A 24,947-nucleotide genomic window follows, 5' to 3' on the forward strand; every position below is an offset into this window, starting at 1 on the left:
AGTCTACCTTAGCAGCCGCCTGATTGCATTCCAGAGGGTTGTTTAATTTTCAGTTTCCCCTCTAGACTGAGTTCTCCCAGCGCTGGGAATGATATTTATCTGCATGTCTCTACCACACTATGCATCTGGAAGTGGCAAGCACCAAATGGTTTTCAAAGTGTGTGTCAGAGAACCTTAGGGTCCTGAGGGGTGACTTGAGGGGCTCTGCAGGGTGAGGGAGGGGCTGAGCTGCTGAGGCTGCAGACCCTTGACCTCGTATGCTGTGAAAGAACTGCCTTGCGCCTTGTTCATGTATTGAATTGGGGGTTCCGTGCAAAATTTCATCTATGTAAGTTCCACTGCCATAAAAACAATACAAATGAATATTTCCACCCATAGGCCCTTTCCACACCTATTCTAGAGAAAATACTCACTATCTAGCTTTTTAAAAACTTCACAGAGGAGACCTCACAGCTTGTGCCACAAAATGAATTTATGTTTTGTACCTGGAAAGATATGATGTTTTACAAATATGCAACAATATTTTCCCCCATATACGTAACTCAAATGCAGGTTTTGCAAACACCGTAGTTTGCAAAAGCCCTGATAACCAGTGTTAGCAGGGTGCTCTATCTTCCTTCTCTCATTTTATATGGCGCGTTTTGGACTCTAGGACCTGAATCCTACATCATTCCTATTCTATGGTGTCTGTAATCATCACATTTTCCCCCCTCTCTCCTTTCATCTGGGGCCCAAATGCACACTCTTTCTTTACAGCAGAGCCCCTCGGACGTTTCACACACACCCCCATCGCCCGCCCCAGTCTGTTGGCCCTGGGATCCTCTGGCAGAGGCCTGCTTGGAGGGCAGGAGTGTTTATGTCTATGTGTCTGTGTCCACTCTCCCCACGCAGGTGTTTCCTCTCATTTTCCTGAAATGAACACCCAGTTTGACTAAGGAAGCACATGCCACCCGCACTGGCTGGTTCCCGGCTCTCCGATTTCATGAGCCTCTCACAGATCGTCTTCATTTCACGTCACTGTCCTCCACCCGCCCTTTCTGTCCTACCATCTTGCACTTCTGGGACAGCTCCTCGACCTAACTTTCCCATTTGTTTCTTTCAAAGCTCTCCAGTTAAATATTTCCTCTGCTATTCTCCCTGGCACATCTGTCCTCACGTGTCCGCTTTCCACACAATAACTTGGACCTGTGTCCTTAGCAGCAACTACCCTGTTTCCCCCTAATCAGCCTGTCACCAAAGGGCACTTGTCCCTTCCTTTCCCTGTTTTTCTCTCCCAGAAACTAAGCATTCCAAAGACCGCCAAGTCTTCACGTCACACAGACCATGATTCTCCCAGCGTCTGTGCTCCAGTCCAGCTGGACTCTTTGTTTATATTTTCGGGCTTAGAGCAGACTTGGTTCTGCTTGGGAGTGGTTTTAGATCAACCCAAGGCCTCCGCCCGCACTAGTTCCTTCCTCTCTCTTCCCCACAGATTCTCCCCTCGTGTCTCTCCTCCCACACTGCAGGGCCCTGGGGTGGGCGTGGGAGGCAGCGTGCGTTTCCATGTGCTGGGAGTCGGTGTTCCTTCTTTGAGCTACAGTTATCTTGACGTGTGGGCATTCTCTGTCCCCAGGTTATGCCGAGGGTGTGGTTTTCATGCAGTTTCATTTTTCCCTTTCTTGACGCTCTAGATTGTTTGTGCAGGAAATATTGGGAGATGGGCACCAGCTGCTGCCATAATCTTTAGGTAACTGGAAGCCCCTGTGTTCTTCTTTTAAATGATAATAGCTACCAGAAAAGAACTTTTGCTTTAGACCAGACACTATACAATAATAGTAAAACTAGCTAATATTTATCAAGGACTTACTATGTGCCAGGCATGTCCTAAATGCTTCCCCTATATTAACCCATTTAATCATCACAGCCACCTTATCAGGTAGGTGCCTCTATTATTCACATTTTACAGAGCAGTTAAGTAACTGGCCCAACATGCACCCGTTATCACATAGGTGCAGACAGTCTCCAGGTAGGCATTATTAGCTCCATCGTATAGAAGAGGAAGCAGAGGCTCAGACAGGTGAAGTAACTTGCCCAAGGTCACAGAGCTACGAAGGCGCAAGGCTTGGATGTGAACTTGGTTCCAAAGCCCTTCTTCTCACTTGTGAAGGAAGAGGAGGGTAGCAGTTCTGCCGGCTCCCGACTGTGTGGTGCTGAAGCTGCTCCTAGACCTGGAGGCTGTGACTTGAGGGCAGAGTGGGAGTCAGACCAGCTTCTCACCTGCCTCTGGTGTGGTTGCCACCACCTCTCCCTTCCCTAGGGGGCTGGGACAGCAAAGCAGAGCCCATCTAGAGTCCTTCTCTCTATGAGATTGCCCCTGCCTTCACGGAGCTATGGGTCTGCCTTCTTTTGGGGCAAGGACATTCCATGTCTAGGCAGACGCCTCTCCTGGAACGGCAAGGGTGGGCAGCAGACACAGGAGTAGGGTTGGAGGGGGTGTCTGAGGGAGAGAAGCTACAGTCTGCCAACCTCTTTACCAAGCTAGATCAGCTACAGAGATGACAACGTATGGACGGCTGTCTCACTCAAGGGACTATACCTGACTCTGATTAAGCCTCTGACTCAGCTGCCAATTGGTAGAAAATACGGAGGACAGAGGAACATATTAAACTTTATTATGACTATGCAATCAGCAAAACGCACCACTATGGGAAACATTACAATCAGTCACCCCGGGTCCTCCCACAGGTAAATCATAAAGAAGAGAAAAGAATAGAAAGGAGAATATGTAGATAAAGAGAGGCTTAAAGGACCTAATTAAAAATGGGCAAGACCAGGGGCTGGCCAGTGGCACAGCAGTTAAGTTCACACGCTCCGAGGCCCGGGGTTCACAGGTTTGGATCCGGGGTGCAGACCTAGCACCGCTCATCTAGCCAAGCTGTGGTGGCATCCCACATAAAACAGAGGAAGATGGGCACAGATGTTAGCTCAGTGGCAATGTTCCTCAGGGAAAAAGAGGAAGACTGGCAACAGATGTTAGCTCAGGGCCAATCTTCCTCACACACACACACACAAAAGGGCAAGCCCAAACTATAAGGTCCAAGGATGCACACTTGAACAATAAAAGTACAGAGAAACGCAAGGAAGTGATTGCCATACAAGTCAGGAGGGGAGGGGAGGGAGTAGAGCTTGGGGCACGTGGAGGAGCTTCTGGCGACTGGCGGAGCTCTCGTTCTTCACCTTACAATAACTCATGAAGACGTACACTTCTGTGGGATCTTGAGGGAGGGGAGCTATGAGGATACTGAATGGGACACGAACTCAAGAGGCACAAAAGGAAAAGTTTAAGTTAAGAGCTGAGGGGGCCTGGGCAGTTCCGTGCACATGCTAGTTGTTTACTGCCCCTGCTCACCTCCCTGCATCTGCTTCACTTACGGGCTCTCCTGGCCGCCAGGTGCACACAGGCCCCAGGTGGATGCTCGGATGTTCTGTGTGGTTTGTTGTGGCCCTGCAGGGTCCTCAGCGCTACTATGATGGGGCTTTGGACTGCTTCCCAGTTCTGCCTCAGGCTTCTCCTGACAAAGCCACGCATAGTTACGGCAGAGCATCCTGGAAACGTAAGTTCTAGCTCTCTGCATTTTTTCTCGGGACACGATAATATGGGCAGCAATCATTAGACTTTTTTTTATTAGGTTTTAATGGCTCTTTTGTTTGGGAGCAGAAGTTTTCACTCAATTAAAAACTGAAATAATATTTGTATTATTTTTTTACAACTGCATGTGAATCTATAATTAATTCAATAAAAACTTCAATTAGACTATACAGAAAAAGGGAAAAATAAGTTGTGAAGAAACTTACTGAAGGAACAAATGGAAGGAAAAGGTATAATTCTTGAAAAGCTTAACCATGTTAAAAGAAAATATGATGACCCCAAATCATGCTTAAAGGATACCGGGCCTTTACTAAAAGTCATCAGAAACAGTGATCTTGGAGGCAACTGATGAAAAGCTGAAACAGATTGAAATCTGTATTGTAGGGTAAAATATATTATAAAGAAAAAAGAACTGAAAGAGGAGAAATCTAAACTTTCAGAACCAGATGAACTGGTTTGACAGTACAGGAAGGATAAAGTCACTAGACCACACGTGAAAATCCATTCAGAGGCTGACGGCTTTTCCAACTAGAGCATGTGATGGTGAGCATTTCCCAGACCATCTTCAACAAAGGGTCGGCCTTCATCTGAAAGGAGACCTTTGCTCTGGCCTCTACTCAGAGTCCCACCTTGATACAGGCTTTCTTCATCCACCTCTGCCTCCAATTCAAGACCTTCTGCTGCCAGTGGGCCCAAGCAGACGGATCATGGAACTCGGACCTCCCCACCCTGCTGCTGGACCAGAAAGCATGTATGGCTCACCCCACACAGGCTTCCTACTGAGGGATTTTTCTGGCTTTCCACACCTTTTGGTAGCATTGAGAAACGTCTGCCTCTAAGGAGTTTTCCTGCCTTTCCTCTTCCGTACACTCCACATCCCCATATCCTGAAACCGGTCATGAGTGAACACCAGCATTGATTCAATCTTCAAACAACCTAGGACTAAACATCCAGAGCCACAGCAAGAAATGTGAGACGTTTTTGTGTCTCTTCAAAAGCAGTTTTGAATCAACTCTCATTATCGGTTTAGGAAACTGCTCTCTCTTAAGTGTTTATTCTTTGCCCAATTGGAAGTTTTGTGGAATTATAATTCCAGGATAGCGACTTGTAAATAAAGTTTTTATTCAACTACTTAAAAGGCAGTTTTAAATATTATATATCACCCAGGTCAGCATTTCCTAAATTGTCTTCCCTGGGACATGGGCCCCCCAGATACCAGGGTGCAGGATTTCTTTCTGTATTTCTTGCCGGCAACAGAGCCAGCAAAACTTATGTGCAGCCACTGTAGCACCACCTCTCTCCTCCCCACTTTCTTCTGCTGCTTCTCTGAGATACCCTTAGATGCTGGAGCTACATGGGAACTCAGGGGTCTCCTGGGCCAATCCTCCAAGCACAGAGGAGGAGACCAAGGGCTGGCCAGATGGAGACCCTGGCTCTGATAGCCGAGCTGAGTTCACCACAGCTAGCTCCTGACCTCCAGCTCACTGGTGGCTCCCCACATACTGCAGAGCTAAAGCTCAAACCCAGTGAATGAGAAACAAATCTACAGTGGAAGAATATGTGTCCTGCCACAGCGCACAGCTTTTGTCTAGTTAAATTCCCTTGGCATCCAGGAAAGTGGAAAGGAAAAAAAAAACTCCCGCAATGTTTTGAAGGATGGCCTGGGAGCCTAATTCCAGTAAGATGACCTCATAATCTCTGTAATTCTCAAAACCCAAAGCAGCGATTCAATTTAGAATAATGGAAAAATCAAAATTAGACTCAAATGTTCTTTTACATGTGCATATACATCCACGTGTCTTTTATCAGTTTGTGCCTGGATGTCCTGGAACACTCATTTGTATATATTAACGCCCTGGTATTTGGTTACTCTTAAACTGATTATATGAGAAACTGGCCAACTGAGGCTCTGGTCATTTGAATAAAAAACATACCCATGCGATTATTCGTTACTTTTGGTGTACATCCCCGCTGGAATTTTGTTACCCCTTGTGGAGAGGTGAAACGTTCCACCCAACCACACTGCCATTTTTGGTTACTCGAGGCTTTCACCTGGATGGCGGCACCATTGGGAATCTTGATCCTTGTTTAGTTTTGACTTCCCTATGGATGTGCCATGCCAAAGCTTCATGAATTCACTGCCCTTGGGGAAGAGAGTGTCCAGCTGCCCGGAGCCCAGCTGGTGGTCCAACTACCCACAGTGGTGTCGCTAGGCATCCCCAGAGCAAGGCTACATAGTGCTAGACAGGGGAGAGAATGTCAGCCTCCCAGACCCTAGAACAAACGGGAACTCTTCCCAGGGGAGCGGAGGAGAAAGAGGCGCCCCTCCAGTCCGCATTAGTAAAAGAGTTCATGTGCTGAGTGCCCACTAGGGGCCAGGTATTCCGCGAGGATTACCTCACGCAGTTGAATCCTTTCTCGTTTTATAGATGAAGATAAAAGACTTTTGAACAATTAGAGCTGTTCAGGGTTGAAGAGGCTGCCTCATGAGGAAGTCAGCTCTGCGCCTCTGTTTGTGTTCAGGGAAGGAGGGCGCGTGGTCCAAGCAGAGAGCTCCAGACAGGGCTCTAGACTCAGAACCAGACTGGAGGGAAGAAACAGCCGGAGAGCACCTCCATATGCACTTTCTTCTTCGTCCCCATGACCTCAAAGAGGGTGACAGCATTAGCCGCACTCTATGGATGAGGAAGCAGAGGTGAGGCTCAGAGACTTGCCCAGGGAACACGGCTTGTCCAAGGCAGGGCCAGGAGGACAGCCCAGTCTCCTGGAGCTCAGTCGCCCACAACGCTCCAGTTGGAGCGAAGCCTGGATGCTCCTGGCTTTCCTTCCTGGCTCCCTGATTCTGTGATAGCACTGGCAGTGAAGGCGAGAAAACAAAGCCGATTTTGTTTGTGGAGCCAGCTTTATATCACATTATCTCATTTAATCCTCTCAATATTTACATCATCCCCACTTCATAAGTGAGGAGAAGGAGATTCACAGAGTTCAAATAACATGTCCAAGATCACAGAGCTGCCCAGTGGTGGATACATAATTCAAAGACTGACTGAGGCTCCAAATCTGCGCCTCCCTCCACTGCCACTTCATGGATGCTGCTTCTGGAAGCCTCCAGCTCCTGAGCACTCTGACAAATCATGGGTGGTTTCCAGAGCAGGAAGGCCACACTGGCTCTGAAATCCATCCTTGGTCCGACTGTGTACACCCACCTGAAGATACCAAGAGGCTAAAACACTTGTGGGGAGTTAAAAACACTTTGTAGAAATTTCCAGGAGGATTATTATGACTTTTCTGGTCACATTTTAGACGTACTACTTATTGATCAGAATCTCACTGAGGAGGAAGTAAACTGAGGAGCTCGGCAGGTCCTTATGGGCGGAGTTCCAGAGGCAGGACCCCTGGCACCTCCCCAGCACCCGAGGATGGACAAAAGACTCTCACGTGTGTTGCCTCGTGGGCCAGGACGGAGAGGAGGTGGGGGAACGGCCTCGTCCTTAAGAAGAGCCAGATGCACAAGGTTCTGGAACATCTGTCACAACTGGAATGGAGATGTCAAAGTGAATGACCAAAAATAAAGAAAGAAAGAAATAATGGACAGGCGCGATTACTCCAAGATGTTAACGTTTTGCCCTCAAAAGTAGGTTTTTAAAAATTATAGGCAGCTGGGGCTGGCCCTGTGGCCGAGTGGTTAAGTTCGTGCACTCCGCTGCAGGCGGCCCAGTGTTTCGTTGGTTCGAATCCTGGGCGCGGACATGGCACTGCTCATCAAACCACGCTGAGGTGGCATCCCACATGCCACAACTAGAAGGACCCACAACAAAGAACATACAACTATGTAGTGGGGGGCTTTGAGGAGAAGAAGGAAAAAAATAAAATCTTTAAAAAAAAAAATTATAGGCAGCTCATGAAGAGACAAAAAAACCCCTGAAGATATTAAACAGGTGACTGAATAGAAGAGCATTATTCTTTTCAATTATAGAAGTTTTAATTCCCGCCCTCCCCGCCCCACCCCCTCCACCATTATTTCTGCTAATAAGCTTGTCGACTGGGCTGGAACTGATTATGAAAGGCTGGGAACCGATTTCATTACCTGGAATAACATTTTTACACATTAGCATTTTACCTTTCAGTTTTATGGCTCAAAGCAATACGGAGTCTCTTTAAAAGTTAGGACACAATTCGTGGGGCTGGCCCCGTGGCCGAGTGGTTAAGTTCACGCGCTCCGCTGCAGGCGGCCCAGTGTTTCGTTGGTTCGAATCCTGGGCGCGGACATGGCACTGCTCATCAGACCACGCTGAGGCAGCGTCCCACATGCCACAACTAGAAGAACCCACAACGAAGAATATACAACTATGTACTGGGGGGCTTTGGGGAGAAAAAGGAAAAAAATAAAAAAAATCTTTAAAAAAAAAAAAGTTAGGGTACAATTCAGAATATTACCTCAGGATTACTGCATTGAGCATGCAAATACAGTCATCTTGAGGGTGAAGGCCTAGTGATAACTAATTCTACACAAACCCTTAAAGGCGGAAAAAAAGTTCTTTGCAACCTTTGGAATCTATAGGAAAAGTAAGGGAAGAATTCTGGATGGGGCTCAAGCTAGAAGACTGGATTATCCAGGCTTCCACCAGCCAGTCAGTCAAAATCACGTGCTAAGTGCTCTCTTGCATGCAGAGCATCCCTTGGGAACTCTGGAGCATGGTGAAGAAAAGAGACAATATAGATTTGCACTCAAAGAGCTTTTATTATTAAAAGGGAAGATAGGAAAAGTTATTATACAGAATACATACGAACACATGTGAACATAACAAACATTTATAAGAAGCTATAACTGAAGTCATTAACTGCAGCCTAAAACAGACTTGGCTCATAACAGACTCTCGATAAATGTCTGTTGAATGAATGAATAGGGGTCATCTGCATATAGGCACTCAAATATTTTTGACTGATTGATGTTTGATACAGATGAATTTTAGAGATGTTAATTTTTAAGGTTTGTTTGTGAGCTCAGTCTTTTAAGTGGTGGTTCACTTCCCTCTGACAGCCTTCTCCTAAAAATAGAAAGTGCTGTCAGGAGGAAGCAATAATACCCTGGTTATGGCCTCCTGGTCCAAACCTTCATGACCCCATAACTTTCAAAAATTGAAGCATATCAGGGTAATTTTTCATATAAAATAAAATTCTTATTTGAAACAGCAGAACACAACAACATTAAGAAGTGGACTAAATAGTCCAAAAGAACAAGCAACTGAAAAAAAAGGAATACTTGTAAGAAGTGGGTAGCTTAATTTTTATTCCCTAGGGGTTGACAGCCACCATCTGACTTTATATTCAGAGTTGACTATGAAATTTGGCCTGCTGTTTGTGTTGTAAATAACATTTTATTGGAAATCAGTCACTGCTCTCTCGCTGCAACAGCAGAGTTGAGTAGTTGCGGCAGAGACCATATGGTCTCTGGTGCAAAGCCTAAAATATTTACTCTCTGGCCTTTACAGAAAAAGTCTAGTATAGTAATGCTGGAAATCCCTTTACCCTACTGCCACTTTTCCTCCCAGAGATTGAAACAATAGAATTCATCACCACCACCACCACCACCTCCACCAACATCACCACCACCACCTCCACCACCACCAACATCACCACCTCCACCAACACCACCTCCACCACCACCACCACCTCCACCACCACCACCACCATCACCACCACCACCACCAACACCACCACCACCACCTCCACCAACATCACCACCACCACCTCCACCACAACCAACATCACCACCACCACCTCCACCACCACCTCCACCACAAACAACATCACCACCACCACCACCTCCACCACCAACATCACCACCACCACCACCAGCATCACCACCACCACCTTCTACACTAACATCACCACCACCACCACCAACAACAACAACTTCACTTGCCAGCAAGCATGGCTCCAGGGGTTTTTCCTTTCTCTGTCCTTACAACCTGAACTAAAGCATGGTGTTGGTGGGTAAAAGGCCATGTCATCATTCTCTCTACCCTCAATGTGTTCTGGTTTCATGATTTATACAAAACGACAGGGACTGATAAACTCACGAAGGAAGAGTCCTCTGGCGATCTCAAGACAAAGATACTCTTACGTGGAAGGACAGCTGTCACCTTTTTGTTTGGTATAAACCCTACAGCTCTGATTCAATCAGTAGACAAAAGGAGAAAAATTTTCCTACTTTTCTTGTTCACTCCAACTTCTGAAATTGTAAAGATCATATTCTCCAAAGCAAAAAAATCAGAAATCAACAGTACAAATATAATGACCTAAAATATGTAAATATTGACAAATGCCTTAAATAATTTGGGTTAAAGAGTAGATCAAAATTATACATCATGGGTAAAAAGTTTCAGTTTTGGGAGATGAAAAGAGCTCTGGAGATGGATGGTGGCGATGGTTGCACAACAATGTGGACATTCTTAATGCCACTGACCTACAAACTTAAAACGGTTAAAATGGTAAATTTCATGTTATATATATTTTACCACACTTTTCAAAAAAGTTAACATTACAGGAGGCAGGGTGAAGGGTATGTGGGAACTCTCTGTACTATCTTTGGAATTCTTCTATAAAGCTAACGTTATTTAAAAATAAAAAGTTTTTAAAACAATTATCCATTTACTTAGAAGAGTGTTTCTCAAGGCGTGGTTCCTGAGACCTCTTCAGGGGGTCTGTGATATCAAATCTATTTTCATAATAACACTAAGATGTCATTTGCCTTTTTCTCTCTCACTCTCTCATGAATGTTCATTGATATAGTTTTAGATTCCACATTGCAACAAATCATTAAGAAACTACCACTTTTTAAGTTTAGTGTAGCATCAAAGAAAAAGATCCACAATTATCTGAAAAGACTACTAAACCCCTTCTCCATTTCCCAACCTCCTATCTATGTGAAGCCAGATTTTCTTCATGTACTTCAGCTGAAACAACACATCAGCATAGATTGAAAGCAGAAGAGATATGGAATCCAGCTTCTTCTATTAAGCCAGACATCAAAAGATATTTGCAAAATTGTAAAACAATGTCACTCTTCTCAAATTTTTTTTGCTTTGAGAAATAGTTAACTTTTCAAAAAACTGTTATTGTATAATGAGTTTATTATTATTTTAAAATAAATTAACAATTTTCAAATTTCAGTTTAGATTTTGAATACTGTAAATATCAATAAATACAACTCCCATAAACAAAGGTTCTTTGGGGTCTTCAACAACTTTTAAGTATGTAAAGGAGGCCTGAGACCAAAATATTTGATAATCACTGACTGAAAAAATAGCTAAAACGGACACATTAAATTTATGAGATGTGGTCAAAGCCATAAATATTCTTATTTCTTTAAAAATGGAAATCAAGGTGGAAATCTTAAAACAGAACTTTATGAATTCAAAAAGAAAGAAAGCTGAATTAGAAACTGAGAGTTAGTTCTCCAAAAATAATTTTTTTTTCTTTTTCTCATGAGAGAGATTGGCCCTGAGCTAATGTCTGTTGCCAATCTTACTCTTTCTGTTTGATGAAGATTGTCTCTGAGCTAACATCTGTGTGAATCCTCCTCCATTTTTTTTTTTTTTAATGTGGGACGCTGCCACAGCATGGCTTGACAAGTGGTGCTAGGTCTGCACCCAGGATCCAAACCTGTGAACCCCAGGCTGCTGAAGTGGAGCGCTCGAACTTAACCGCTATGCCACCAGGCTGGCTCCCCAAAATAATTTTTTAATAAGCAACTTAATAAAGAAAGAAGCAATAAAGCCCAAATAAACAATATTACAACTAAAAAAAGATAATACGTCAGAGGACATTGAAACGATAAGTGAATTCTATACGTAATTCTATACTACAACGTTTGAAATTCTCCATGAAAAAGATATTAAAAAAATTATCAAGTTGACTTAAGATGAACAAGAAAACATGATAGACTAGTAGCCATATAAGAATTTTTAAAAATTACTAAAAGTAATTTTTTCCAAAAAGATTCTAGGGCCAGATGTTTTTTATTGGTGAGTTTTCATCAAAATCTAAAGGACTAGGTAATGGTATAAAGCTTTCCAGAGCATATAAAAATTGGAAAGCTAACCAAACCTAAGCCTCAGAGAGGCAGCACAGAATGAAAGCAACAGGCCAGTCTCACTGAGAAATATAGATTTTTAAAATCATAAGTAAGGTTCCAGCAAACTGAATCCAGCAGAACACGGAAAGACTCACTGAGCAAGATGAAGCAGGCCGTATTCCAAGAATGCAAGGATGATTTAATATAGGAAATTTTTAGGAAAAAATAATTTAAATAGATGCCAAAATGACATTTAAAACTCATCCTGGTAAAAACATTTAAAAAATTAGAAACAGATTTTCTCAATCCGATAAGTAAGCACATAATCATTCATTAATTTAAAATATTTATTGAGTATACATCTATCTTTCTTGATAGTGAAAATTAGAGATATTCATATTAAAATAAGAGGTAGGTTAAGGATGTCTGCTATCACTTAGCAACAATTGTGTTAGAAATTTCGGTAAACTTTTGGTTGTATATCATGAAAAAGAAATCAGAGGTACAATTACTGGAAAGGAGGAGGCAACATTAGTATTTCTAGATGATATGATTATGACATTGGAAAATCACAAGAATCATCTGAAAATACTCAGAATTAATAAAAGTTCAACAAAGTGTCCAGAAAGTGATAAATGCAAGAATTCTACAACTTTTCCACATACTGATAATAACAGTTTTGAAGATAAAATAGGAACAGATTTCATTCTCCATCCTCCTCCTCATTACCACCATCATCATCCCACAACAGAAGGCAATTAAACACCTAAGACCAATCTTCACAAGAAATGCAGAGAAGCTATATGGAAAATATCAAAATTTTACTGGCAGATATAACCTATTTGAATAGATGGAAATAAATGCTATGTTCTTAGACTGGATGTTTGAACTATTACTATTCCTCCCAAATTGATTAATAGATCTAATACACTCTTGGCTTGATGCAGGTTCCAATTCAAGTGTCACCTCCTCTGAGAGACCTTCTCTGACTACCTAACTCAAATAGCACCCTGCTCCTCCAGCCAGTCACTCCTTTTCCTCTGTCCCTGTTTTATTTTCCTTAGAGCAGTACGACCAACTGCAATTATCCTTTGTTCTTTTGTCTCTGTCTCCCCCACTAGAACGTAAGTGTCATGGAGCAGGCATCTGCCCTTGTTCTCTGTGGTATTTCCAGTGCCTAGAACAGAGCCTGGCACACAGTAAGTGCTCAACAAATGTTTATCGAGTGGATTTAACACAATCACACGAAAACACCAATTGGAGTTTTTTTCCTTTAATGTCACAAAATGGTCCCAGAATTCACTTGGAATACAAACATGCTAGATTATCTAAAATGTTATTAAAAAGAAGTGAAAAAGGGGAGACTTGCCATGCCAAATGTTAAAATACATTTTAAAGCTACAGTAGTCAAAATGTGGTACAGAAATTCTTTGACAGATAAACAAAACAGAACAAATAGCCATGAAACAGACCTAGGATACAGATGAGGACTTAGCCCATTCCAAAAGGTCCAAAGTTAAATAAATGAATTATTAATCAAATTGGGTTGGGAAATTGGCTAAATATTATAGGAAATCTCATTTTATACTATACTCCAGGTTAAGTCTTAAAAATGTTTAGTGTCTTCCCCCTAAACAAAACAGTCAGATACAAAAGAGTATATGCTGTATTATTCCATTTCTATAAGGTTTTTTAAAAACAGGTGAAACTAATGTCTGTTGTTAACAGTCCAGTTCCTCTTGGGGCTGGAGGATCAGAGACAGAGAGAGGGCGTGCAGCAAGGGGCTGCTGGATGCCAATAAAGTTCCATTTCTTGAACTGGGTACTAGTTACGTGCATGTATTCACTTTGTGAAAATTCCACAAATCTGTATAAGTTTGAACTGAGAACTTTTCCTATGTATTTATACTTAAAATTTCAATAGAAAGCTTATTTAACAAATAAATAAGTGCTAGGCCAGCCGATGGCACTGAACAGAAATAAGGCTTTCTGCACTGAAACAGGCATGTCTTTTTCATTTGCTCTTTGAGAAGAGAGGATAAAGATGACGAAAAGTTAAACTGATTTAATTGTCCTCAACTAAGCAGGTCCATAAACACCTTGGGTTGAAACGTCTTGACCCTTTCCAGGAGGGGTCTGTGTCACAGGGGCTCCAAGAGTCCCCATGCTGAACAGTACTGGGGGTCCACGTCCTCCACTCTCTCATGCTTACAGCAGAAATTTCATTGTTCTGTGGGTCTCTGAGATGCAGCTGAACATTTTAAAGATCAACACATTACAGAATACAAAGTCACTATTGTATTAAAAGCAGAATGTCTAAAAGCCCAATCTGCATTCCTTGCCCAGACCTTAAATATGAGCATTGATCGGCTCCTGATTGCAGCTCTGAACATCTCAGAGTAGCATCTCAAGCCAATGAGGTGAATCAGAGGACACTGCCTCGACTGGATAGGATCCAAACAGCTCTTAATTTAGTTCACTGTCCTTTAGAAAAATGCACGTGCTGTCAAACTTTGATTTTACTATTGGCTTGGTATGGTCAGAAAAAAAGTCTTGCTTTTGGAAAGGTTTTTATTGTCCAGACAAAATCTCAAAGAGCAAATACGTAGATCTATAACCATGTAATCCTGGCCTAGTTTATATAATAGTAACAACAATAAAAATAGTAATAATGACATCTCATACTTGTCGAATAAGTATTTTGTGTCAGTCATTGTGCTAAATAAATGCTTGACTGGTAGTCTCCTATTTAATCCTCCCAATGACCCTACAAGATAAGTATTACTGTGAACTCATTTTACAAATGAAGAAAATGATAATGGAAAGGTCAAGTAATCGATGGAAGACCATAGAGCCAGAAAGGTACGTTTCACAACCTGCACAATCTGCTGGTACTGAAATGTCGGAGACTTTGTACTTCAGGTACTTTCGCCAGTGAAACTGGTGACTACTAATTTTTCTTAAAATTCCAAGTTAGTCTTAGACATTCATATTTTTCTAAGTAAAGAAAAGGCTAATCACAACGTGGAATATTTATTTAGAAGAAACATTAAGTTGGTTCATTAGATTCTTTTGCTGAGGAAGATTCGTCCTGAGCTAATTTCTGTTGCCAATCTTCCTCTTTTTTCCCTGAGGAAGATTAGCCTTGAGCTAACATCTGTGCCAATCTTCCTCTATTTTGTATGTGGGATGCCGCCACAGCATGGCTGATGAGTGGTGTAGGTCTGCACCTGGGAACCCAGGCCATCGAAGTGGAGTGCACTGAACTTAACTACTAGGCCATGGGGCTGGCCCCTAGATTCTTTTCCTTTGATGAACAAATTTCTACTATACTAATAAAAATTCGTCTTAAGGGTTAATATTGGTCTTCTTGCAGCAATTCTGGGAATTTATCAGACATATGACTTGTTAGGGATAATCGAAAATAGAGAAATTCAATTTAAATAAAGCATGAATGAAGGATGGGTACAGGATCTCTGCTGCCTGATGAGAACTCGCTGTGAGGACTAGGTCATTGCCATGGTAGAGATCTAGATAACCATTTAGCTTTGGTGTCCCCAGAACTCACCAACAGGGAAGAAAAGACCAGGCTAGGTGTCAAGAGTGCTGCTTTAGAGACAAGAAAAGAAACTTAGTTTCTCCCAAATGCAACTCAGATTTCCGTTTGTATATCATCTCTCTCTTTTTTGAAGTAGATTGATCATGTAAATTCCCAACTCTTGAAATTATTCATCTGTCTCTTCTACTTTCGTTTCCTCCAGATCATCTCAAAATACCAAATACATGTTATGATTCATGATCTAGCAATACTTTGGTGTATTTTTACATAATAAGATGCTTAACGTATGTCATGGATTAAAGACATGTACGTAAACTCTGGTTTTCAGTTAAGGCTCAGTTTATTGTTTGGAATCACTGAGCCCAATGATACACCAACATCTTTGGTATTAGTCCTTTCCTGTCCTCAGACTCTTGGTATAGACCTGACGTTTTGGAAACGGTTGCTCTCCATTCCCTGCCTCTCCTACTACTGTGAAAAAACGCCTTTATAGCAGAGGTATGATCCTGTCACAACCCTCCTCCAGCCCAGCATCTTCAGTGGCTGACCACTGTCCACAGATTAATCCAAAGGATGGAGTTTGGGATGAAAGGTATTCCACAGTCTAGCCTTATCCTAAAGTTGCAGCCTCCAATGTCAAGGCCACCCTCACTTATTTATAAGACACCATGTCCAGTCAAGCTTCACATTTCCTCCTTCTCTGTACCTTAGTTCTTTCCCCTATTTCTTCTCACAAAAGCTTACTCATCTTCTAAAACAGGTGTTGGCAAACTACAGCATGGAAGCCAAATTTGGTGGCTGCCTTTTTGTAAATCAAGCTTTCCTGGGACACAGCCATCACCACTCATTCACATATTGTCTCTGGCTGCTTGCTCACTATGGTGGCAGAGTAGCTGCAACTGAGCCCAAATGGCCTGCAAAGCCTAAAATACTTACTAGACGGCCCTTTCCAAAAAAAGGTTGCTAACCCCTGCTCTAAAAGCCCAGTTTAAATACCACCTCCCCATGTTCCTCCTCAGATTATCCTGCTAAAAATAATTTCTCCATCCTTTACATGACATAGTGCTGGGTCCTTCATCAAAGTCATCAGAGATTCTCAAACAGATTGTAAACACCTTGCGGGCAGGGACCATGTATTGTTCAACTTCATGTCCCTGCAATGCACTGCACACAGTAGGTGCTTATAGATATTCACTGAAATGTTTCATTATTTTGCATGAATATCAAGTCCAATAAAGAGCAATGTTTTATCTAATCAGATTATATAACTACTAGATAAAAGGAGAAATAAATACTGATCAAGGAGACAAATTTTGCCCCCAAAGCATAATAAATAAAGGTGTGACTGTCAGGCCACAAAGGAAGGTGAAGGGGTGGGACTATGGGAAAGCACATTTTCCAGAGAAGGACAGAAATATCAACTTGAACTGAGAGGGAGTGGACCTTCCTCATGCTGACATTTACATGATTTCTAATTCAAAGAATAGAGTCTGGCTTGGGGAAAGGGTAGAGTAGAACTGCCGAAAGTTCTAAGAGCTGTTGACGCTTGGCGGAAAGGGCGGCAGAAGAGCCACTAAAGGCACCCACAATTAGAAGGAGAAAAGAGGCTTATCTTCAAAGCTCACCCCTTCAGGAATTTATTAGCAAGAATTAAAGGTTTAGAAGAAGAGCAGGATCTGACTAGAGTTCTCCTTAACGAGAGAAGGGCAGAGGGTGCTCAATTTCTCCTGTGGGAAGGTGAGACGAGGAGGGGACGATCCTGGAGGCAGACTGCCCATTTCTGAAGCTCTCATCCTTGAGGGAGAAAGTAAGGGAGCTTCCAGAGGAGAGCCAGGACCATGAGGGCGCAAAGGCGGGTGGGCCCCAGGTGGAGGCTAAGAAAGTCTTGAAGTTACTGTTTTTCTCAGCGGTCACTTCTCTTTTGTTAAGTCAATCATATGTACGAACTGTTGTTTAAACCTTAGCTATCTCTTCTGGAGGCTTAACTTGTATTGATTCCCTAATGTGAAAGCTCAGCAATCTAATACACTGCAAAAAGCCAGACTTTGATTCAAAGAGGGAAGGCTTAGAGGCACTTCCAAGCGGGTTAGAAAATGGACAGATTGAGGACAGCATTATCCATGCTGGACTCACAGATAACGGCTTCTAAGTATTACCCTAATCCAGGTAGGAGACCTGGGAGCGATTAGCAGCCCCAGAGAAGATGCTGTCAGGAGGTGCTGCTGCCCAGAGCCGGCTGAGAGAGGCTGTTCTCCCTGAGGGAGAGGGCTGTCAAATCACCTCCATAAAAATCCAAGACCCAGCCGGCTTGGCAGCCGTTTCCTGCATTGGAGGAAAGCGTCTCATCAGGTGTAGAAAAGCAGGTGTGGGAGCTTTGCATACGTCCGAGACAGACGATACAATTAAAAGCAAAACCAAATCACAGCCTAACGATTCCCCACCAAAACTAAAGGCAAATCCAGGTACAAACAGGCAAACGCAGTCTTACATTTCCAGGCAACTAGGTGCTGACTAAAAAGCAGAAAATGTGAAACAACAATGAGCACAAGAGGGTGGGGTGGAGTCGATTTCCCTTTGTTCCAGCGTATCTGAAAGCTTTTCAAGGCCAAACGACTGAAAAAGTGCAAAGAAAGCCCATGTAAACAGACGCAAGAACATCAGAGCTTTCCCAAATCAAAGGGAAGCACGCTGTCAGACACCAGGTGGAAAGTATGTAAGGCAAAATGAAGTCCAGGAGTGCTAAAACAAACAACAGCATCTTTCCAAATCACAGCAAGAAGGCACGTCTCTCTGGCACAGGATCTTTGTTTTGCGAAGATTTGGTTTTGGACAGAAATCATAAAAGCTTGCTGCTGAACAAAACGTGAGAACTGAGTCCAAATAAAAAACCAAACACTCAGTGATCACCTCCTCTCCTGAGCCAGCACTGATGAGGAACATCCAGCCACGAGTCAGGATACCACTCTGCGGCGTTTGTGGTTTGACTGTCTCCTGGGGCTGCCACTACTTGCAGCAGGTAACCGAGGAGGATCTCAAAGGCCATCTCAGCATCCTGTCCGATGCCTGAAAGCAGACCACTGGGTGCCTGTCATATCACCAGCTTAAGCACTCCTTTAAAAACGTGCTTGAAGTGTTGGCAAGGATGTGGAGAAATTGGAACCTTTGTGCACTGCCGGTGGGAATGAAACATGGTGCAGCCACTGTGGAAAACAGGTCGGTGGTTCTTCAAAAATTAACCATGGAATTACCATATGACCCAGCAATTCCACTCCTAGGTATAGACCCAAAAGGATTGAAAGCAGGGACTCAAACAGACATGTGCAGCAGCATTTTTCACGATAGCTAAAAAGGGGAAACAACCCAACTGTCCATCAAGAGATGGGTGGAGAAACAAAATGTGGTATATACATACCAAGGAATAAATTTCTGATACATGCTACAACATGGATGAACCTTGAAAATAGTATGCTAAGTCAAATAATCCAGACACCAAAGGACAAATACTGTATGATTCCACTTGACTGAGGTACCTAGAACAGGGAAATTCATGAGATAGAAAGTAGAACAGAAGTTACCAGGGGTTTGGGATAGAGGGACACGGGGAACTATGGTTTATTAGGAAAAGCTTTTGGGATGATGAAAAAGTTCTGGAAATGGATTGTGGTGACGGATGCACAGCATCATGACTGTACTTAATGCCACTGAATTGTATTCTTAAAAACTGTTACAATAAAAAATTTTACCACAATTTAAGAAAAGAAAAGAAAAAAACAACATGATGTTTTATTACTCCAAAATGTTCTAATCTTTTTAAGAGCCGGATGTTCTTTTAGATGCTAGTTTCAGAACTCTGCTCAGGCAGATGGTGGCTAAGATATAACCATGGCAACCTAGTCTAAGGATTCCCAATGTGAGGGTAGGCCAAATGATTTTAATCAAGTTTGAGGTAATAGTGGGGGTAGGGATGGAACAGTGTGGAGGGGACAGAAAGGCTGCAGGGAATTAGAACATATACTTTTTCTACCGGCGGGGCAGGGGAATGCATAAGTTCTCCCACACCTATCACCACCGCCACACTTTTCTTGCCAATGGCCATGGGCATGCACATAGAATGTCAATCATGAGCAAAGACCGAGCCTGGATCTGAGTCCTAACTGAACCACACACAAATTGTTCTCCTGGGCAGGTCCTTCAACCATGCTGGCCTCAGTGTCCTCAACCACAAACGCAGATGCTGATATTCCCCCGGCCGCCCGCCCACCTGCCCGTGAGCGCTGTGAGTATTACCTGAGGGACGCCCATCCAGGATTCCAACAGTCTATGGGGAACTTATGACTCCACTACCATGAGTGGGGTCTCGTGATCAAGGTGGGCTAAGGGGGTCTGAGCACAGACCCCAAAAATGGGCTGCACAGCACATGCGTAGCCTCAGGAGAGCCAGAACAGATTTCTGTATCCCCGCTACACAGCACAGTTGCTAGCACATGGTGGGCACTTGAGAGAAGGAATGTCTGAGGCTACACTGTTTATCCTCAAGAAGTACACAGCCTAACTGGGGAGAGCACAGACACGTAAACAGATAAATTACAATAAAATACGGTAAGTGCCAAACTGGAGATATGATCAGTCCTATGGGAATTCGAATGAAAAATCGAACTCTCTTTGCTTTTCCTTTTCTGTCTTTTATTTCTATGCCACATATTAACAAAGCAAGCAAGGACTCCAAATACCAGAAAGGCAGGCTATAGGAAGGCATTTTAAGCTGGAACTTCTGTTGCTGGGGCTGCAATTCAGGGGCCCACGGCCAAGAAATTGAATGAAATATTGAAGGTAAACTGAAGGAGGGGCTTGAAGCAGAAACTAAGAATTCAGAGTGAGCTGATAAACGCAAATTTAATGGTAGATAAAAAGTTATTCTAATAGTACCTTAGACACTTATTATTTTTTAGACAGCATTCTGAAGTAAATGACCCATGAACTTTAGCACTAAAAGGGATCTTAGTGATCACATAGGCCAAGGTTTCTCATCTCAGCACTACTGACATTTGCAGCTGGATAAGTCTTTGTCGTGGGGCTGTCCTGTGCATTGTAGGATGGTTAGCAGCATCCCTGGCCTCTATCCATCCCATGTCAGTAGCAACCTCTTCCCCTACCCCAGCTGTAACAATCAAAAATGTCTCCAGATAGTGCTATATGCATGGGTGGGTGGTGGGCAAAATAGCCCCAAATTGAGATCCACTGACATAGAGAAATGGTCTTTTACCTTGAAAAGACATTGGAATCACCTAAGGAGCTTAAATAATCCTGACACCCAAGCTGTGCCCCAGACCAATTAAATTTGCAGGTGAGAGCCAGGCATTGGGCTATTTCAAATATGCCTCAAATATCATGCCTCCTGTGATTCCAGTGAGCAGCCAGAGTGAGAACCACTGACGCAGGGAGATAAGGGAACGGACAGTTTCTGAGTACCTTTAAGATGCTAGGTATTTTACATACATTATCTCATTTAAAGTCAACAGCTCTCTGAAATTACAACTGTTTTCCTATTTTACCTATGACAAAAACAAATCTCAAAAAAGTTAAGGAACTTGTTCAAGAGCATCCAAGCCAGAAATGGTAGCTCTGCAAAGGGCCATTTCAACAGGCAGTACTGGACCATAAATGGAAGACAAGGCCAAGAACTGGAGACTAGATAAGAGCAAGAGCAGAGAAACACCACTCAAGGCCCTGGATGCAGCGGGGTGGAAGGGGTAGTAAATACATGATCATAAATTTATACCCTGAGGAATCCATTTTCTGATTAGAATGAGGTTGACACAGGAGAGATACTGAACACGCATGTCCACTTTTGTTTCTCTTTTGTTCTGCTGGAAATTAATTCCAGGTAGATTAAGTATTTACCTATAAAAATATAACTATAAAAGTAATAGAAGAAAGTATCAGGGAATAATTTTATAATATTGGAGGTGGACAGGTCTTCCTAAGTAAGACAAAACCCACTAGCCATAAAAGAAATGATTGACAGATCTGACTAAATAAAGATTAAAAATTTTCCCCACAGATTAATAGATACCATAAGCAGAGGCGAAACACGAGATAAAGACTTATATACACACCAGCAGAAAATGGTTATAATTCATAATATATATGAGTTCTTAAAATCAGTAAGAAAACTACAAACAATTTAAAAACAGCAAATTCAGAGAAGTACAAATAAAAATGAGTGGACAGGAAAATGCAAATAAGAAAGATATACTAAAAATCAAGTACATTCATAATATTTAGTGTTGATAAGGCTGTAGAGAAAGGATTCTTCCATGCACTTTTTTTTTTTTTTTTAAAGATTTTATCCTTTCCTTTTTCTCCCCAAAGCCCCGCGGTACATAGTTGTGTATTCTCCGTTGTGGGCCCCTCCAGCCGTGCCATGCGGGACGCTGCCCCAGCGTGGTCCGATGAGCAGTGCCATGTCCGCGCCCAGGATTCGAACCAACAAAACACTGGGCCGCCCGCAGCGGAGCGCGCGAACCCAACCACTCGGCCACGGGGCCAGCCCCTCTTCCATGCACTTTTGGTGGGGGATGTAAATTGGTACAACTACTTTGAAGAGGAATTTTGCTTTTATCTTTCAGAATTTTAAATGTTCATTCCATTTGACCTACAAATTCTATTTCTAGGAGTCTATCCTACAGAAATATTTATGTAAGTATGAAAAGATATATGTACTAGGATATTCATGGGAGCATTACTTATTAGAGAAATTTTCTTTAAGTTTTCTTCTCCAAGAATTTGCTCTGTTTCTTCTAGAAACTACTTTGGGTTTTCTTGTTCATGCTATAGGTAAAAAACATCTAGTGATCCTTGGTTGTCCATTCATGTTCTTTTCAGTTATCCATTGATATCTCAGACAAAAGCAATGGGAAGGCTGCCGGAGAACTCTGTAGACGGCAGTGGGGCCCGTTAACAGGCAAGTTCTGGAGGGGGAGAGAATGGGGTACCCGTCGCTAAGCTGCTCCTTCCTCCATTTCCAGATGGCATGCTGAGGTCTTGGACCATCAATCGTCTCACGCAGGCCCTACTTCCCTTCGGCTTTTGGATAAGGCGGTCTATGCCAGCATTCTGAATGTGTGTTCTGAGCGTACCTGCTCAAATACAGGTCTTTTCACTATTCTTCCATTTTTCAGCTCCATTCTTCCCTCCTGCTTTCCATTTTACCTGCTGCCTCCCAGATTCAGAGGCTCCTGGGGCTCTGCATGCAGGCCAGGCCCTCCTCATCAAAGTCCCTTCTGCTACCTAAGCTGTGATTCCCTCTGCTCTATTAGTCAACATTCTTCCATCTGCTTTCAGAACGTTGTTCCAGAAATTTGTTAAAATTATTTAACAGATCCCCACCCCCTCAACTCCTGTTTTCTTAGTGGTTGTAGGCTATATCTTCTCTTATTCTTTTAGTATCTTTTTGATGGAATTTTGTGAGGAAGGGAAGAAAAACTCATGTACTCAGTCTGCCATCTTGAACCAAAAATCTAAAGTATTACTCGCAATATTAGAAAACTAGAGACAATTTAAACACTTCTCAATAGAGAAAAGCTCAAATAGATTATATTACATCATTGCAAGGAATATTCTCCATTCAAAAAAATAATGAATTAGCTTTATATGCACTGATATGAAAAGATATCATAATATAATACTAAAATAAAGAAGCAAATTGCAAAAAGTGTGTATAGTAACATTAATTTTAGAAAACACATATTTATTTGTACTTCCATAAATGACTGGAAGGTGTACACTGAACTGTTAGGAGTGGTCATTCATCTGTCTTTGCTCTTGAAGGCAGTGGATCGGGCAGGGCGTTGGCATGAAGGAATTTCATTTTTTTGTCCTATACTGTCTGTATCGTTCAAAATTTTTATAATGCATATGAACAAATCTTTGGGATTCATTGTTATGCAAACGTCAGACATCATATAATCCGAATACTCCAATCTTTCCCATATAGAAAGCTGCTGAACTAATAAATAAAGGGTTGCAAATTATAGATGATTCATGATACTTGATTTTTAAAATGCTGCCCATTATTATTACTGTTCAAAACGTTTAAGAAAACATGCTTAAAAGTAAAAGTATCGCCAGTTTATTTTTAAAAGAGTACAGATCTTGAAAAACCCCTTCCAAGTCTAAGGCTCTCTGACAGTGCACCACGTTGGCAGGGGGAACGTATCCTGTAGCATCAATTTTTGCTTGGCATGCTTTTACGTCTGATTTCTTAACGGTTACATAATGACATTAGTAAGCTGAGCTGACCGAACTCTGCCAATCTTTGATATTGCGGCTGAAATAATTTTACAACATCTTATTACTAAGGAAGAAGGAAGTAATAAAAAATGTCAATCATTTAAATAAAATTAGATTCAACTTTTTATTTTCAAAGAGCACGGTTCAGAATAACTCACATGCAAAAGGAGAATCCACAGCCTACAACAGATACAGAGGTTCCATAGCCTTTTTCATTAAAATAAAAAAGAGATCTGAGGATCCATCATCCATCAACTAGTTTACATTTTGCAGCATGTGAACAAATTCAAATAAACACCGAAAGGTGGAGCTCAATAATACAGAATTTCATGGTTTCCTGCCTAAAATGAGATGAATAAACATCCCGTCTCCTGAAATCTGCACACCATTAAAGGTCATGGTTTCTGTAGCTTCGCTCAGAGAAACAGTGAGCATCGTGAAGTGCAGGGTTGGCCTGTCCTCCCCAGCTCCACGTGGGCCAGTGCCCCTGTGAGTTATGGCAGGGCCAGGGCCAGACCTCAGGCCATTGGAAACTGAGTCCAGCAGGTCCAGTTCTTGACGGCCAGACCAAATTAAGCCATAAACTCAGGGTCAGGTTGAATGCACTGTCACTCTTTACACATTAGCCAAGGTTTTTGGTATATATGCCTCTTTCTTCTGTGTAGTTCTTGACTTTTTAATTTCAATTTTCACCCCCTAACTCTATAATTGCTCCTTTAGTAAGATACTCCAAATCTTTTTTAGGGCAAGCAAAGTAAAGAATGTCTAGTTTTCAAAGTCAGAAGACCATGCATGGAAAAAAGCTTGGAGACTGAAGCATTACACATACAGCATGATTACTATTATTGCCTAAGTGACTAGCCTAGAGTAAGTTATTTAAATATTGAAGGTTTAAAAAATTTTTTCTTTCTTTTTTTGGTGAGGAAGATTGGCCCTGAGCTAACATCCATTGCTAATCCTCCTCTTTTTGCTTGAGGGAGATTGTTACTGAGCTAACATCTGTGCCAGTCTTCCTCTATTTCATATGTGGGATGCTGCCACAGCATGGCTTGATGAGTGGTATGCAGGTCTGTAGCCAGGATCCAAACCCATGAACCTGCAAACCCCAGGCCGCTGAAGCAGAGCACGCAAACTCAACCACTATGCCACTGGGCCAACCTCTTAAAAAAATCTTTTAAAATGAGATGATTAAACCATCTTCTTCAGCACTAATAACACAAGTCCTTCTGTTTTCACAGAAATCTACTTTCTATCTCCAGAAAGTGTGGACAGGCAGTCATTACAAAATACCAAGTATTTCACAAGGAAAGTTTGATTTGCCTTACAAATAACTAAAGGTAATTCTGGAAAACAATAAGGCAACTGAAAAAAAGTTGTGCATTTTTTAA

General features: G+C 42.3%; 1 protein-coding gene and 1 long non-coding RNA gene across 6 annotated transcripts in view; one reads left to right on the top strand and one right to left on the bottom strand.

The window, feature by feature from the left end:
* Nucleotides 1-24,947, bottom strand: part of THSD4 (thrombospondin type 1 domain containing 4) — a 552,284-nt gene that overhangs the window by 65,522 nt on the left and 461,815 nt on the right. The window lies entirely within an intron of this gene.
* On the top strand, nt 17,961-21,516 carry LOC139083650 (uncharacterized). The gene is made up of 2 exons (XR_011540535.1): nt 17,961-18,480; nt 19,454-21,516. It is a non-coding gene; the product is annotated as an uncharacterized lncRNA (long non-coding RNA).

This window comes from Equus przewalskii, chromosome 1, assembly GCF_037783145.1.
Source record: "Equus przewalskii isolate Varuska chromosome 1, EquPr2, whole genome shotgun sequence".
Classification (NCBI taxonomy): domain Eukaryota; kingdom Metazoa; phylum Chordata; class Mammalia; order Perissodactyla; family Equidae; genus Equus; species Equus przewalskii.